This window comes from Felis catus, chromosome D1 (assembly GCF_018350175.1).
Source record: "Felis catus isolate Fca126 chromosome D1, F.catus_Fca126_mat1.0, whole genome shotgun sequence".
NCBI lineage: Eukaryota > Metazoa > Chordata > Mammalia > Carnivora > Felidae > Felis > Felis catus.
In genome coordinates this window covers 16,854,173-16,872,470 of record NC_058377.1, presented here as the reverse complement: position 1 = coordinate 16,872,470, position 18,298 = coordinate 16,854,173, and the positions used below count along the sequence as shown (strand labels likewise).

Genomic DNA, 18,298 nt, shown 5'->3' with positions numbered 1-18,298 from the left:
ATGGAAATGTTTTATATTTTCACTGTCCAACATGGTAGCCATGAGCCACAATTGGCTGTCAGGAACTTGAAATGTAGCCAGCATGAATAAGGAGCTGAATTTCTAATTCTATTTATTTTTTTTTTATTAAATTTTTTTTTTCAACGTTTATTTATTTTTGGGACAGAGAGAGACAGAGCATGAACGGGGGAGGGGCGGAGAGAGAGGGAGACACAGAATCGGAAACAGGCTCCAGGCTCCGAGCCATCAGCCCAGAGCCCGACGCGGGGCTCGAACTCCCGGACCGCGAGATCGTGACCTGGCTGAAGTCGGACGCTTAACCGACTGCGCCACCCAGGCGCCCCTAATTCTATTTCTTTTTAATTAGCTTAACTTTATTTAAATGGTACATGTCACCGTACTGTATTAAACAGCACAAATATCTATAGCATTTTGAACACATTTAATTCAGTCAACATTGAGTGAATTCAATAAACAAACGTGCTTCTCAAACACTAGTACCTATGGACATGATAACACTAATAGGTTAAAAAGTATAATGTAAACTAGACTCCAATAATAGTCACACAAAAATATAGAAAAAAAAAATTTAAAGACCATACATGACCCAGATTTAAAAACCTAGAATATCTCACTAAGGTATTTTCTCAAAAGATTAGAAACAGTGGCCTAATGCATTGAACCCAAGAAACTAGAAGAACAAAACAAAGCAAAAGCGCTAATAATTAGGAAAATGATGGAGATAACTTGGGTGGGGCATGAGGCTAGCTCTCCTTTAAATAGGACAGTCAGGAAGACATTTTCTGCCAACATCTACAGTTGAAAGTGAATGAATCATATGAATGAATACACAGAGACGTGACTTTGAATGAATACACAGAGACAGGTTTATCAATTATTGACATTTGGGGCCAGATAATTCTTTGCGGTGGGGATGGTCCTGTCCATTGCAGGATGTTTAGCAGCAACTCTGGTCGCTCTCATCCCTGCCAGTAGCCCCTCCCCCGGCCCCAATTGTGACAACCAAAAGTATCTCCAGAAGTGGGCAAGTGTCGCTGGGGAGAGGAAGAAGAGGGAATAGCCCCAGGAGCGAACCACTTGTCTAGACAAACAGAGAGTGAATGCAAAGGCCCTGAGGTGGGACAAGACTTGCCAAACAGCCTGCCAAGTGCAGTGCTGGCAGGAAAGATGATGCTAGGTAAGGCAATGAGATGTGGGGCCTACACGCGCAATCCCTTGTAGGAATCTGGGTTTTATTCTAAGAGGAAGGACAAGACATCGAGCCACTGAAGGGTTTTAAAGAGGCGCAGGACGTGACCTGCTCCGTGTCTTTAAAAAGAGCGCTGATTTGGAGAATGGTCTGCAAGGCGGATCACTTAGTAGAGAGAATTGCATAGTGTTAACAGCCCCGGCTCTTACCTGTTGATGAGCTTCTCTGTGCCTCAGTTTCCTCATTTGTAAAATGGAGATAAGAATAGTACACATAACCTGTCAAAAACACAAGAAATAACAAGCGTTGGCGAGGGTGTGGATAAAGAGGACCCCTCTTGCCCTGCTGGTGGGAATGCAAACTGGTGCAGCCACTCTGGAAAACAGTATGGAGGTTCCTGAAAAAAACTAAAAATAGAACTACCCTATGATCCCATAATTCCACCACTCGGTATTTCCCCAAGAAAATGAAAACACTAATTCAAAAAGATATATGCACCCCTGTATTTGTTACAGCGTTCTTTACAATATTCAAGATATGGAAGCAACCCAAGTGCCCATCCACAGATAAATGGGTGAAGAAGAGGATATACAGAATGGAATATTACTCAGCCATTAAAAAAGAATGAACTCTTGCCATTTGTAACAATATGGATGGAGCTAGAGAGTATTATGCTAAGTGATGTAAGTCCGTCAGAGAAAGACAAATACCATATGATGTAACTCATATGTGGAATTTAAGAAACAAAACAAACGAATAAACAAAGAAAAAAAGACACAGAAAAAACAGACAACAAACTGGTGGTTGCCAGAGGGAAGGCGGGTCGGGGTGGGTGGAATAGAAACAGGATTAAAAGCATGCTTACTTTGATGAGCGCTGAGAAATGTATAGAATGGTTGAATGGCTATATTGTACACCTGAAACTAACATAATACCGTATGGTAACTATACTGGAATCAAATAATAGATAGTTTTTTAAAAGCAAGTAAAATAATAAGAATAATAGTACACATACCCTGAGGGCGATTTTGAAGATCAAAAGGAACTAGAGTTTGGGGCACCTGAGTGGCTCAGTTGGGTAAGTGTCCGACTCTTGGTTTTGGCTCGGGTCATCATCTCACAGTTCGTGAGTTCAAGCCCCACATCAGGCTCCAAGCTGGCAGCACTAAGCCTGCTTGAGATTCTCTCTCTCTCCCTCTCCCTCTCTCTCACTGTCTCAAAATAAATAAATAAACTTTTTTAAAAAAAAGGACTAGGGTTTATAATACACTTACGATGGTGCCCGGCACATGGCAAGTGCTTTGTAAGTCATTTACTCTTTATTATGACTGCATTAATCCAGATAGAAGGTGATATGAGCTTTGAGCGATGACAGTAAAAGTACTTCTGGGAAAGGGCTGCAGCTGTAGAGCACCATGGAGTTAAAAGGTTTACTGAAAAGGCAAAAGCTTGGAGAGAAGTGGGCAAAAAAAGAGCTCTTTGGGAGGTGGATGGGTGAGGCGAGTGGGCAGGGAGAGAAAGGAAGTAATCACGGACGACTTCGGGGGTTCCAGCTGGGCACTTGTGTAGATGGGGGGCCCCTTTATGCAGTGGGAAAGACTGGGGGTCAATTTAGGACATATTAGATTTGAAACATTCGTGTGGATATTAATAGCTGATCAGTGGGTCAGAGCACAGGGAAGAGTCTGGACTGAAGATATAAGCCTGCTCATCATTTGCAAAAAGAAAACACTGGATGATTTAACTTACTTAGTAATAATATTTCAACTATTGCTTGTAATAGTACAGTTTGTAAATCACCTAAACAGCCACCAAGAGGGGACTGGTTAAATATACCGTAATAGGATCATAAATGAAATAGCATAGAACTGATAAAAGAATAAGTCAATTTTATATATCCTGATACAGAATAATCCACAAGAGACATTGTTCAGTAAAAAATAAATAAATAAATAAATAAGCAAGGTACACAACAAAAATATATCACAGACTGCATCTGTGTGCAGTTCTATGCCTCACCACAAAGAATAAATTTGCTAACACCATTATTTTCATGGATATTTCTGGAAGGATACACAAGTGCCAGCAATTGTAGCAATGGCTGGAGGACACTAGTTGGAAATTTACTTTTTACTCCATGTTGTTTAGTATCATTGTATTTAAATTTTTTTCATGTTTCTTATTTTTTTAATTTATATTCTTTATGTATTATGTATCTATGTGTCTATACGATATATGACTATAGGCCATTCATAATCAGAAAGCAATGCACACTAAACTAAAAATTAAATTGGGCCCAAAATTTAAAAGTTGGATCTTTAATAAGTTGGATCTACTGGAAATGCCTTAGCTATAGAACAACACAGAAACTATAATGTTTATTATTTTTGAGAGAGAGAGACAGAGCGTGAGCAGGGGAGGGGCAGAGAGAGAGGGAGACAGAATCTGAAGCAGGCTCCAGGCTCCGAGCCGTCAGCACAGAGCCTGACGCAGGACTCAAACTCACGAACTGTGAGATCATGACCTGAGCCAAAGTCAGACACTTAACTGACTGAGCCACCCAGGCACCCCAGAAAGATTTTGTGCTAGGAGTCACCCCCACCCCCAGATCCATCCATTCCCATTCCTCCAATAGCTCCTGGAAGGATGAATGGACAACATCTGCCTGATTCTCACCTAGAGAAGCTGAAACACGTGCTTTCCTACACACCGCACTCTGGAAAAAGAACACCCATCGACATTTTCTGCCTTTCCTCCCTGCCAACGAGCAGCAGAAATGCCTCCAACATAAAGGAAATATTTCAGATTTTTTTTCCTTTTCCCCATCTAAGTGTTGAACTTCCCTTCACTTTGGGGTAGCCTGACCCAGAGTAGCTACAGGATGCTGCATTTGTACGCAGCTCTATTGGCTGAAGCCAGCTGGCAAGGGGTGCTGGGTAATTGTCAGCCTCTTCAGAAGGAGTTAGGGATATTACGAGCTTGTAAATGAGGAGACAGCGGCTTGCTTACAAAGCAACTTTGCCCAAGATGGGTCCTGACTTTGAAAAGCTGAGATAGAAGTGGCCTCGGAGAACTGTGGGATCTCTGCCTCCCCTTTTTTGCCAAAAGCCAATAAAAAAATTTTTTAAAAAAAGCTAACTCTGCTCACATTCCACGAGGATGAATCTTGTTTATCCCTAGGCACAGCTGTACCTGCCAAAAAACTGCTAATTCGTTTTCCTTCTACTGGAGAGACTGAGTCAGGACTCGGGAGGGCTATTCTCGCCTCTCAGGCAGACCTTTCTGGCCCTCCCCTGACTCTGTGCAGATGGAGAAGAACTAAAGTTAGCCAAGCCAAAACCCTGAGGTGGAGCCCAAAGCCCAAGCAGCCCCAGAGTCCATGCTCTCAAGCATTTTTGCCAACGGCTGCAGCACAGGAGACATGAACGAGCAAGATTTTTTTTTTTTTTGTAACGTTTATTACTGAGAGACAGAGGGACAGAGCGTGAGCAGGGGAGGGGCAGAGAGAGGAGGAGACACAGACTCTGAAGCAGGCTCCAGGCTCCAAGCTGTCAACACAGAGCCCGATGCGGGGCTCAAACTCCGAACAGCAAGATCATGACCTGAGCTGAAGTCGGATGCTCAACCGACTGAGGCACCCAGGTGCCCCACGCATGAGCAAGATCTTACCAGCAGGCACATCCTTGCCTCCAGGGGATGCTCTAGCCCCATTCTTTGGAAACCAGCAACTCACCTCTCCACGTGGCTCCGACCACCCTTGAGAGAAGAGGGAGCCACGGCAGTTATACTATCCTCACTTACAAGGTTCCTCTGTTTTACATCTCCAATCTCTTCCCACTCACTCCCCCACCCATCACTACATTAACTAGGTCTTTTATGTTCTATATTCTGATGCTTCGACACCTGGGATGACTTCCCAACCCAGGGTTAGCCAATTCCTAGAGATAATACACCATTCACCCACGAGTGCACCTTTCAATTGCAAACAAGCCAATCTAATTTAATCCGTCTAGTTTACCAATCTAACTTAGTTAACCAGTCAGATTTGATGGTGTCCACATTCTCAACCATCTCCTTATCAGGTTCTCACACTCCAAGCTACTAGCCTTCATCACAGGGCCAGGTACCAGCCAACTGGAGTCACCCCTGTGCCCCCAGAACCCACTACAATTATTCAAAGTCGTAATCCTAAACCTGTTTATCTTGCCTCACACATTCTTTCCCACGGAAACCCCCTTCTCCCTCCTCTGCCTCCTGATTCCCAGAGTGGCCCCCTGTGGATCGTGCATCCCTCCTCTTTGGATCTGCGGATATAACAAACTGCTTTTCAAGGGCAGTCATTTCCTGATCTGTTAGTCTTTACTTAACACGCAGAGCATTCCCTCACTGAAACGTGCCCGTTTCTGTGGTGTGGCCCTCTCTTGGCTCTCCTGGCCTTCTGCCACTCCTTCTCACACTCCTTTGTTGCTATTCCTTAAATATCAGTGCTCCTTCAGATCCTGTCTCAGGTTCTGTTTTCTTTTAGGCCTGCAACCCTCCCTGGGTGCCCATTACCACCTGTTTGCCAACACCTGTCGGATATCCACCCTCCACTCAGACCTCACTCCTCAACCCCAACTTGGACCTCTCCACATGTGTATCCCACGGGTACCTCAAGCTCAACTTGTCCGACACGAAATTCATGATCTTTTGCCCCAAAACTGCCTTGTCTCTTCCATCCTTCAGAAGAGCCGCACCGGAAACCTGGGAGTTCTTGCAACCCTCACCAAACACACCCAGGGAATGCCTATGTATTATGAGTTCTCCAAACTGAATCTCCCTCACTTGTCCTATTCTCCTCCATCCCCTCTTTCAAGCTCTCAGCCCCCTCAGCTAAGCTCCTATGCTCCCAGTTGCCCTCCACCCACTACTGTGCACCTTTCCAACCCCACACCATTGCCCTGACTTCCATTCACCTCTCCACAAAGTGCAAGTCTCGGGGCGCCTGGGTGGCTCGGTCGGTTAAGTGTCCGACTTCGGCTCAGGTCATGATCTCCCGGTTTGTGAGTTCGAGCCCCGTGTCGGGCTCTGTGCTGACAGCTCGAGCCTGGAGCCTGCTTCGGATTCTGTCTCCCTCTCTCTATATCCCTCCCCGACCAGTGCTCTGTCGAAAGAAAGAAAGAAAGAAAGAAAGAAAGAAAGAAAAGAAAGAAAGAAAGAAAGAAAGAAAGAAAGAAAGAAAGAAAGAAAGAAAGAAAGAAAGAAAGAAAGAAAGAAGAAAGAAAGAAAAGAAAAGAAAAGAAAAGAAAAGAAAAGAAAAGAAAGAAAACAAAGTGCAAGTCTCATCCACTCTGCTTTAGAGATTTCCATGGTTCTCCACTGCTTATTGGATAAAATCTAACATCTTTAGCCTTGCAGATCCAGTCTCTTGTGATCTGGCTCCTTTTCCTTCCCCAACCACATCTCAGGTACCACCCCTCCTCCCATCCCATGCTTGAGCCACACAGAACTTCAGAATATGCAGTTCCCCAGACACACTTCCTTCCTCCATGACTTTGCTTCTGAGAATCCCTCTGTGGAGAGTGCCTTTCTTCTTCTTTCCAGAAAAACAACCACTGCTTTCTCCCAAACTCTCCTTGGAATCCCTCCTTTTCTTTCCCTTGTAGGCAGCACTTGATTGTTCTTATTTTTTATACTCATTCAAAAATATGTATTGAATAATTAAAATGTCAATAATCAAAGATAAAGAATCTTAAAAGCAGCAGGAGAAAAGCCGCTAGTTACATATAAAGGAAATCCCATAAAGCTATCAGCTTATTTCTCAGCAGAAACTTTACAGGCCCGAAGAGAGTGGCAGGATATATTCAAAGCGCTGAAAGGAAAAAACCTACAACCAAGAATACTCCACCTGTCAAGATTATCATTCAGAGTTGAAGGAGAGAGAAAGAGTGTCCCAGACAAACAAAAACTTAAAAAGATCACCCCACCAAACCACCCTTAAAAGAAATGTTAAAACGGGACACCTAGGTGGCTCAGTCGGTTAAGCATCCGACCTCGACTCAGGTCATGATGTTGCGGTCCATGAGTTTGAGCCCTGCGTTGGGCTCTGTGCTGACAGCTCGGAGCCTGGAGCCTGTTTCAGATTCTGTGTCTCCCTCTCTCTCTGACCCTCCCCCGTTCATGCTCTGTCTCTCTCTGTCTCAAAAATAAATAAACATTGGGGTGATAATGTGTATTGGAAGGATATAAATTTAAATCTGATAGTCTGATGACTCTGTTGCAATGAGCAAAAATATTTCCTGCAAAAAGTATGCAAGGTCAGAAATTTTTTTTTTTTTTTTTTTTTTTTTTTTTTTTACCGGAGAAAAGACCTATATGCTTTTCTTGAAGCAGGTAAGAAATACCTATACCTTTAGGTCTTAGAAAATGAGGGGATTTGGATGAAAAACAAAACCTATGAACATTCAGAAAGAATAATTAATTCAAATCAGAATATTTCAAAGAGAATGTCTGTAATTCAGTAGTGTCCAAGCTACAAAAATTGAATTTCAAATGGAAGTATTATACCAGGAAATCTTGTGATTAATAAGATAAAGAATGATAAGTACTAATGGGCAGAGAGTGAACTTTTAGTCATGAAAGGTAGGCAGAAACAGTTTCCTAACTTACCTTCCACTCCTTATGTTATTTAAGTATTTTGTATATTCTTTGAATACATTTTCAATAGTTATACAACTTCACCATCAAGTGTTTTTGGGGGGATGCCTGGGTGGTTCAGTTGGTTAAGTGTCCAACTTCTGCTCAGGTCCTGATCTCACAGTATGTGAGTTCAAACCCTGCATCAGGCTCTGTGCTGACAGCTCAGAGCCTGGAGCCTGCTTCAGATTCTTTGTCTCCCTCTCTCCCTCCCTGACTCTCCCTCACTCACGCTCTGTCTCTCTCTCTCTCTCTCTCTCTCTCTCTCAAGAACAAACATTTTTTGAAGAGTGTTTTTTTTGGTGCACCTGGGTGGCTCAGTCGGTTAAGTGTCCGACTTCAGCTCAGGTCATGATCTCACGGCCCCTGAGTTTGAGCCCCACGTCAGGCTCTGTGCTGACAGCTCAGAGTCTGGAGCCTGCTTCAGATTATGCGTCTCCCTCTCTCTCTACCTCTCCCCCGCTCACGCACACGACCCCCCCCCAAAAATAAACAAACATTAAAAAAAAATTTTTTTAAAGAAGGAACATACCTCAACTTAATAAAGGCCATGTATGACAAAATCACAGCTAACATCATACTCAGTGGTGAAAAGCTGAAAGCTTTTTCTCTAAGATCAAGAACAAGACAAGGACTTTGACTATTTGTATTCAACATAGTATTGGAAGTCCTAGTTATAGCAATCAGACAAGAAAAAGAAATAAAAGGCTTCCAAATTAGTAAGGAAGAAGTAAAACTGTCACTATTTGCAGACTGATACTGTACATAGAAAACCCTGAAGGCGCCACCAAAAAACAACAAAAAAAATCTGTTAGCACTAATAAACAAGTTCAGTAAAGCTGCAGGATACAAAATTAACATACAGCAATCTGTTGTGTCTCTACACACTAATAATGAACTAGCAGAAACAGAAATTAAGAAAACAATCCCATTTACAATTGCATCACAAAGAATAAATTATCTAGGAATAAACTTAACCGAGGAGGTGAAAGACCTATACTTCTGAAAACTATAAGATACTGATGAAAGAAATTGAAGATGACACAAATAAATGGAAAGATATACCCAGTTCAGGAATTGAAAGAATTAATATTGTGAAAATGTTCATACGACCCAAAGCAATTTACAGATTCAACGTGATCTCTATCAGCGTTCGCTTCAGCAGCAACATATGCTAAAACTGGAACAATACAGAGAAAATTAGCATGGTCCCTGTGCAAGAATGACGTGCAATGCAATGCCTATCAAAACACCAGCAGTATTTTTCACAGAACTAGAACAAAAAACTCCTAAAATTTGTACAGAACCACAAAAGACCCTTGACTGGCCAAAGCAATATTGAGGAAGAAAGAACAAAGCTGGAGACATCACAATCTCAGATTTTGAACTTTACTACAAAGCTTTAGAAACCAAAACAGTACAGTACTGGCAGAAAAACAGATACATGAAAATGAAACGGCAACCTACTGAACGGGAGACATATTTGCAAATGATATATCTAATAAGGAGTTAATATCTAAAACATATAAAGAATTCATACAACTCACCTCCAAAAACAAACAAAAACAATGTTATTTAAAAAATGGGCAGAGGGGCACCTGGGTGGCTCAGTCGGTTAAGCATCTGACTTGGGCTCAGGTCATGATCTCCCAGTTTGTGAGTTCAAGCCCCGCATCGGGCTCTGTGCTGACAGCTCCAAGCCTGGAGCCTGCTCCGGATTCTGTGTCTCCCTCTCTCTCTGTGCCTCCCCTGCTCACTCGCGCTCTCTCCCTTTCTTTCAAAAATAAATAAACATTAAATTGTTTTTAATAAATAAAAAATGGGCAGAGAACCTGAATATTTTTCCAAAGAAGATACATGATGGCCAAAAGACATACGAAAAAGATGTTCAACATCACTAACCATCAGGGAAGTGCAAATCAAAACCACAATGAGATCACCCCACACCAATCAGCATGGCTAGAATCAAAAAGATGAGAAATAACAAGTGTTGGTGAGCATGTGGAGAAAAGGGAAGCCTTGCGTGCTATTGGTGGAAATGTAAATTGGTTTAGCCACTATGGGGAATAGTATAGGGGATTCCTCAAAAACAGAACTACCATATGATCCAGCAATGCCATTTCTGGGTATTCACCCAAAGAAAACAAAAACGCTAACGTGAAAAAATATATGTACCCCTCTGCTTAATGCAGCTTTACAATAGCCAAGATCTGGAAGCAATCTGTGTGCTCATTGATAGATCCTTGGATGATGATGTGGCATATATTCACAATGGAATATTACTCAGCCACAAAACAGAATAAAACATGGATGGCATTATGCTAAGTGAAATGAGTCAGACAGAGAAAGACAAATGTATGATTTCATCTACATGTGGAATCTAAAAAAACAAACAAACAAAAAAACCAGAAACAGACTTAAAAATACAGAGAACAAATTGGTGGCTGCCAGAGGAGAGGGGGGTAAGGAAATGAGCAAAATAAGTGAAGGGGATTAAGAGATACAAACTTCCAATTGTAAGATAAATAAGTCACATGGATGAAAAGTACAGCATAGGGAATATAGTCAACAATATGGTTAATACCTTCATATGGTGACAGAGGGTAACTACACTTACTATGGTGAGCATTTTTTAATGTGATTGTCGGATCACTGTCATACACCTGAAATTAGTATTATACTCTACGTTAACTAACGAATTTAAATAAAAACTTAAAAAATATATATTGTTTGGGGGCGCCTGGGTGGCTCAGTCGGTTAAGCGTCTGACTTCAGCTCGGGTCATGATCTTCACAGTTCGTGAGTTCAAGCCCCGCGTCGGGCTCTGTGCTGACAGCTCAGAGCCTGGATCTTGCCTCAGATTCTGTGTCTCCCTCTCTCTCTGCCCCTCCCTGACTTGTGCTCTGTCTCTGTCTCTCAAAAATAAATTTAGAAAACATGACCAAAAAATATATATTGTATGTCAACTATACTTCAAATACATACATACATATATACATACATACATACAATTGAGAAGCAACTTTGTGCTGGGACCTGGAGGTCCCAAAGATATAGCAGTAAACAAGACAGACACTGACCCTGACCTCAAGGCAGTATCTATCATACTACCTTGTTTCCCAAGGTGTCCTCCCTAACACTGCTCTGAACATAGTAAAAGAGTAAAAAACCACCTGGCCAGGAGAGGGTCTACATGGCCCTCTGTTCATCCCCTATTCTGTCCCTAGAGTAATTTTTCTAAAGAATGCATCTATCTGTACCCTTCTGTAAACCACCGTTGACTCCCCATCACCCATGCCCAAAGAGACAAGGGCTTCCTCGGCTGGCTCTTCCCCATTTCTCCAATGTTCCCTCTCAATGTGCACTGTCTCAGACAACCCCAAACTGCCTGCATTTTCGCATACCCACTTTGCTTTGCTTTGTCTCTATGCCTTTGCTTGTACCATCCCCTCTGTCTTAATGCCCTTCCTTCTCTTCATCTGGTTCATTTGTTATCTATTGCTGTATATCAAACCGCTCAGACTAGTAACTAAAGGCAACCACTATTCTGTGAATCATCAGTTTGGTTACAGATCAGCTGGAACAGTGCGTAGATATGCTCCAAACTGAGTTGGCTGGGCTCACCCATGCACTATGGTCAGCTGACAGGTGCACTGGGGCTGGATGCTCCAAGAGGAACTCACACAGTGTCTAGTCATTGGGTAAGGCTGCCAGCTGGAGCATCTCAATTCAGGTTTCTCCCCTTGGCTAGTCTGGGCTCCTCATGTGGCAGTTGGGTTCTCCAAGAAGCAAGCCCTAATGAGCAAGCACTTAGGAAGTCTCTGCCTGCATCACATTTGCTGAAGTTCCATTGACCAAAGCATGTCATATAGCTGAGCCCAGAATCAATGTGGAAGAGGTGTGACTCACTGGGGGGACATTAACAGAGCAACCTACCAGTCTGCCCTCTACCCCTACCAATGAACAGCCTTCCCACATGTGAGATATACTCATCCTTCCCAAAACACCCAAAATAGTATTCAATCATGACACCAGGCTCAAAGTCTATGATCTCACCATATGAAGCAAGTCTGGATGTAGCTGAGCCTCCTGGGGTACAACTCCTCAGGTGTGGCTCCTCTTGATTCACAGACCTGTGAACTAGTAAGACAAGACATCTGCCCTCCATGTGCCCAACATACAACTGTGAAGCAGGCATAGAATAGCCTCAATAGACATTCCCATTAAAAGAGAAATGGGAGGCACATAGCGATCACTGATTCAAAGCAATTCTGAAATCCAGCCAGGTTCTGTTATCAGGACCCCCCTCCTTTGGAAGCAGAGATGTTACTTGAATAAAGTCCAGTTCTCCTTGGCTTCTAGTTACACCCGCTAGGCTCCTGGATCTACCCTCTGAGAGGATTTTCTTTTCCATAAGAAAAGTCCCTTGTGACTATTGGCCAGCTTACTGCCCATAGAAAGTTGGGGGCCCAAAGGCCTCCTTTCCCTTTTTTAACTATTTCCGTTCATGTTAGCCCAAACTAATAGAGTTTCTTCCAAAACAGTACTCTTCAAAACTTTATGGATTTTCTATGAGTATTATTGGGTTCACTTCTTGCACCAAAAGCCACATACATAGTTACTTTCAAGAAGACTCTACTTCAGCTATGGAACAACATCTTTAATATTCTTAGAAACCCTTTTGTTTAACTGAGAAGGCCTACTAGACACCACCTTAAATCCTCTTGGGGTGTTAACAGAGGTTCTACAATCATACCCTTGATTTCATCTTTACCTTTAGGCCAATTCTTACTTTGGGAATCTGTCGCCTGCTGGAGAGACTGAAAATGAGAACTACTTTTCTTTTCCAACCCAGCAAACTGGACAGACCCTTATGTAGCTGAGCGCTCCCTTATAACACCTGACATGCCGGCTGGAAGCACCTGGATGGCACTTTTAACATTCCATCTCCATATCTCTTAAGCCAAACCCACAAATTCATTAGGCACACTTTCTGCCAGTGGCCACAGCACTAAATAACACTGGTCACCCTTGGTCCAAGCGGTTTCCAGCTCCCTTGCCAGTACATTCATAATTCTTATTGCCTGTCCTTCAAGCCTTCACCCATCTCCCTGTTCCGAATGCCATCTGTTCAGTGTTTTAAAGCAGCATCACACTTCTAGGCACCCATATATGTATCACATGTCTATCATTACATAACAAACCACCTAAAACAATAGCTTAAAACAACCACTATTTTGTTAAACTCATGAATTCCGTGGTTAGGGATTCAGACTTGTCTCTGTCCCACAACATCTGGGGCCTCTACTTGAGAATCTGAGCAGCTAGGTGGACAACTCAAACAGCTTTGCGGCTGAGATTATCTGGACGCTTCTTTATTTACATGTCTGGAGTCTGGGCTGAAATGACTCTGAAAGCTAAATTCACCCGGGACTGCCTACCAAAGTGTCTACACAATGCCTCCCCATGTGACAAGGGCTTCCTTACAGCAGGGCCTCAGGATACTCAGACATTTTATACCGAGGCCCTAAAAGTGAGTATTCTAGCAAACAAAGTAAAAGCTATAAGGTCTTTCAAGATGTAAATTCAAAAGTCTTTTAGCATCACTTCTGCCATATTCTATTGGCTGAAGCAGTTACATCCCCATTAAGATTCAAGAGGGGGAGACACAGACTTTACTTCTTGATGAAGCAATATCAGAATTTGTATCCAGGTTTTAGAACCAGCTTAGTAGGCTTATCTGGGATGCTTTATTTCTGTTCTATGTGGCATCAGTAGGAATTACACATGCTTTTGTGATCGCACATGCTTTTATGACCACGTGGCAGTCAACTGGGGGCTACTGAGGCACCTCAGTTCTCCACACGGCTAGCTCCACCTTCCTCACATGGCAACTGAATTCCAAGAAGGCAAGTCTCAACATACAAGCACTTACCAAGCTTCTGTGTGCATCTCATTTGCTGATGGCCCATTGGCCAAAACAAGGCACATGGCCAAGCCCAGAACAAATGTGGAAGGGAATCACACAAAGGGCATGGGTACCAGGACGCATGATTCACTGGAGACTGTTAATGTAACAACCCACCACACCTGGGCAACTCCCATTCACCCTTAAAGACTCAATTCATGTTTCTCCTCCAAGAAAGCCTCTCTGACAGACTGGGTGGTCACTTGCCCCTCCTTTGGGGTCCCACAATACTCTGTACACATCTCTACCTTTGCCTTTACCCTACTGTTTTCTAATTATCTCTATACCATTTCTGTCTCCCCCATTGGACAGCCCTTTGAAGGCAGAGATTGTGCTCTGTTGATCTTTGTAATTCCAGGGTCTAGCCCCATGCCTAGAACACTGTGCCCAGAATAATGTTATTTAATCATACATCCATGAATAAAAGTCTTTTTTTTTATTTTTTTGATGTTTATTCATTTTTGAAAGACAGAGAGAGACACGGTGCGAGCAAGGGAGGGGCAGATAGAGAGGGAGACACAGAAGCCGAAGCAGGCTCCAGGCTCCGAGCTGTCAGCCCAGAGCCCGACACGGGGCTTGAACCCACAAACCGTGAGATCATGACCTGAGCCGAAGTCGGACTCAACCGACTGAGCCACCCAGGCGCCCCAAAGATTTTTAAATAAATGTTGAAAATTATATCTCCATGGTGCTTTGTCCTCTTGCCCTCTTCCCTGTGTTCTAAGAGTTAACTTTCATTTTTTGTCATACTCTCCAACCAAACATGAACTTCAGAAAGTGACCTCACTTGGAGAGTTCACCTCAACTAGAGATTAGGAGAGGCCGCGCAGAGTAGAGCACTTGATTCCAAGATGTTTGAATTTCGGAGACCAGTCATGTTTCCAAAGAAATTTGCAGATCAACACAAAGTTACCAAATTTCCCTTCTTGCCTTTGGGCATTCAAAACACACATGCCACCTACCGCCATCACTTCAAAGAAGCAGAAAGGCAGAACCTTAGAAGGAAAGCGTAGGCCTTCCCAAGGAAGGGCAAGTATGTGTGATTAAGACCTTAAGTAGCCCCAAATTGGGACTCAACAGTATGTGCTGTCTTGACATCTGATTAAATTTGGACCATCTAGCCACAAGTCCTTCTTCCAGCTTGGCTCCTGCTAAGGAGTTCCCCTAGCCAATCGACCCTCTTTATCATGGGGACTAGGCACGGTTCCTGATTGTCCCCAAGCAGCGGGCTTCAGTTCCATGCCAGCCCACAGAATTAGTCAACAAGCCAACCAAATCCTCCGGCTGGAAACGGGCATCCCACCGTTTAGCCAACAAAGCCTGCCCCCCACTGCTCCTGGCTGTTCACTCCGCTGTGCAACTCCTGTGTGCAGGGTCCTCCTCTGGGCTGTGAGCATACATGACCAATAACCTACTGTCGATCTCACCTGTCTGGTGTCAGGTGCCATGCGTTCAGCCATGTCTGGAACCCAAGGGTGAAAATCCCTCCCTCATCAACACGGTGAGGAGGCGGTGATCAGAACAAGGTGGCAACCTGATGGCTATGTTTAGAGCGTCCCACACTGTCCTCGTTTTTCTTATTTCACCATGGACCAGAGAAATCAGTCTAGTAGAAGTCTGAAGTCCCACCCCAGGGCCAGTGGAGACCACTGTATGTGGAGTCAGGAGATCTAGGATACAACCAGTCCTGGTAGTGCTCCAAAGTATTTGTCGGTCCTTTGACAAATCATTATCCTCTTGGACCTGTTTCCAGCTATAAAATGATAGAACAGCTTCTGTCACCTGTGTGATTCTATAAACCCGATCTGACGAAATCGGTGAAGAAGAAGAGTGAATGGCTGGGAGTCCTATGGTCACCCTAAAGGAATATGCATTTTTAGAGGAGTTTTCACCCCGTGTGTCTCTAGCTACAGCAACTGGAGATGATGCGAAAGTCAGTTCTAAGGAACCAATAGGGCAGCCACAGGCTGTCAGGAAATCTTGCTTTGGGTGGATTCCTCTAAACCCTTCCTGCTTTCAGCACCCTGATCCTGTCCCATTAGCAAATAGGAGGACCTCTTTTTTTCTTTTTAAGTTTATTTATTTTATAATCTTTTTTAAATGTTTATTTTGAGAGAGAAACCACACACATGTGAGTGGGGGAGGGACACAGAGAGAGAGACAGAGAGAGAATCTCAAGCAGGCTCTGCATTGCCAGTGCAGAGCCCAACGCGGGGCTCGATCCCATGAACCATGAGATCGTGACCTGAGCCAAAATAAGAGTCGGATGCTTAAACAACTGAACCACCCGGGTACCCAGCAAGTGGGAGTTTTTAAATCTCCCCTTCACCATCTGGTCCCATCCCTGCCCCCAGATTATCTCATTTGAACCATCAATTCCAATCAGCCAGAGATCTTGCTTTAGCAAACACACAACTGCCATACCCTCTGGAGTCCACACTCCCCTCCCCTTCCCGAGGTAAAGTGCTTGGGGACCCAGAAAGGAGGCCAGGTCCTCATAACCTCATCAAAATAGCACAGCAAAGCTTTCCATCCAACAACGCTCAGAGACTCGGCCACAGCGTGGGGAAGAGCATCCAGGGTCTCGTCCAGCCAGAGCCCTGATAGCTTCTGTAGTTAAAATGCCTCTGGGTATCCCCATGTTCTGCCAAAAAAGGAACAGTGTCCAGTCCCACCTGTGTGTGTGTGTGTGTGTGTGTGTGTGTGTGTGTATGAGAGAGAGAGAAAGAGAGAGAAGAGGGATAGGCCCCAGCCTAAAGCAACTGTGCTCTGATAGGAAAGGTCCCTGGACTGAGAATCAGAAAGCTGTTAGGCAAAAAAAGAACACAATGCAGGGAGTGACAGGGAGGAGGCCAGCCTTTCTGGCATGTAGCAGGAAGATAAACGGACAAGATGAAATGGTGGTGAAGGCTGACAGCCAGGACACCCAGGCCCTTAAAAGTTATCCTACAGACAATGAGAAGCCAGACTGCCTGATCTATGGAAGAGGGATGATCTTATTAGGCCAGTGTTCTGCAGTTCCCAGACCCTGGGGAGCCTGTGAAAAGTGCAGACACAGGCAGCAGGAATACTGGACTAGGGAGACCCCAGGTGGGCAGGGACGACTGCATTTTCATAAAATGCCCCCAGAGCTTCTGCTATTTACCACAGTGAATTACCCCTACACTGGACCATCCTCAAAGCTCCTTGCAGTCGGAAGGTTCCATCATTCTCACTACTAGGAGGCCACCTAACCTCCCAGGGAGGCAGAGGGAGGTAAATCTCCCACTTGCTAGCCCAGGGATGACTTCCAACAGTGCTACTGCAGTAATGGAAACTGCAGTTAAGGTGCCAGGGCTGACTGCTATGAAGAAATAGGAGAAGGGGCAGGCAGATGGCCGGGAGGCAGGGCCAGCCTACAGGATGTCCCAACCAGAATTCACAAAAAGGCCATGAAGATGCAAATCAAACAAATAAACCTTCACTGAAAAAAATTCACCTCACCTGTGGGTGGGAGCGACAAGTCATTGGCACTGGCCACCAAAAAAGAAAAAAAGAAAAAAAGATCCAAGGGCTTCTGGTGACTTGAAATTGATTGAGCTAGGGTGGATGCCCCAGGGAATCAAAAGCCTAGTTTCCTCCATTCCTTTCTAGCGGTCCTGTCTTCTCCCCTTCCCCCACAGTTCCACATTGTCCCGTCCCACTGGGCTGAGACACAGCAGCTGAGTGGCTCAGCACTGAGGACCGAGGGTTCCACACACAGCTCAGGTGGGCTGGTCAGCTCTCCCACTCCACGAAATAGGACTGGGAGTGGGATGGGACGAACCCCACATACCGTTGTGAGGTCAGCACAGCCAGGGATGTCATGTGCCCGGCACAATGTCTGGCAGAAACCAGTACTCCTGCCCCTGTCTGAAGACCAAGCAGGCAGTTACTCACTACGCAGGGGGGGGGGGGGGGGGGGGGGGGAGGGGTGCCTAGGATCAGGAGGACTATATGAAATCGAGAAGAACCTTCTAGCTATCTGCCCTGGGAGGTGCCAGTCCAGGAGTAGAGGGAGACTGAATGCCCCAGAGCAGAAAGCCCCCTAAAGGGTTAGGTGTTCTAGGATGGAGGAGGGAGTGGGGCAGGGCTCAGGATCAGGAAGGACCGGCAGGACGCAGTGCCTGCCTTGCTTCTAAAGAGCTGCTCCAATGTGGAAAAACACCCCGCCATCTTCCTTTGGAGAAAGCCTGGAATATTCCAACTCCAAAACTTCTCACTGGAGGCTCCAGGGAGATGGGCTCCGGCCGAAAAGGAAAGGAGGAAGCAGGAGGAGGCGTGGGCACTGACCAAAGGGGCGGGTGGCTGCCCTGCCTCCTCCACCCCTTACCCCTTGGTTTTCCCACAGGCTTCTGAAGCCTCCGCCGGTCGGGAGAAAGGGTTAAAGCCTTAAAAGGGGAGCAATCATTTCGGGGTTCTGGGGA

The 18,298-nt window shown here is 44.7% G+C and overlaps 1 long non-coding RNA gene and 1 pseudogene across 1 annotated transcript in view; one reads left to right on the top strand and one right to left on the bottom strand.

Annotated features, from left to right (window-relative positions):
• Positions 1–275: 275 nt before the first annotated feature.
• LOC123380364 overlaps positions 276–18,298 on the bottom strand; it is a 54,659-nt gene continuing 36,636 nt past the window's right edge. The window contains exon 3 of the long non-coding RNA XR_006586016.1: positions 276–1,488. This is a non-coding gene — a long non-coding RNA (uncharacterized LOC123380364). The remainder of the gene's footprint in view (positions 1,489–18,298) is intronic.
• Positions 9,037–9,151, top strand: LOC111556801 (annotated as a pseudogene).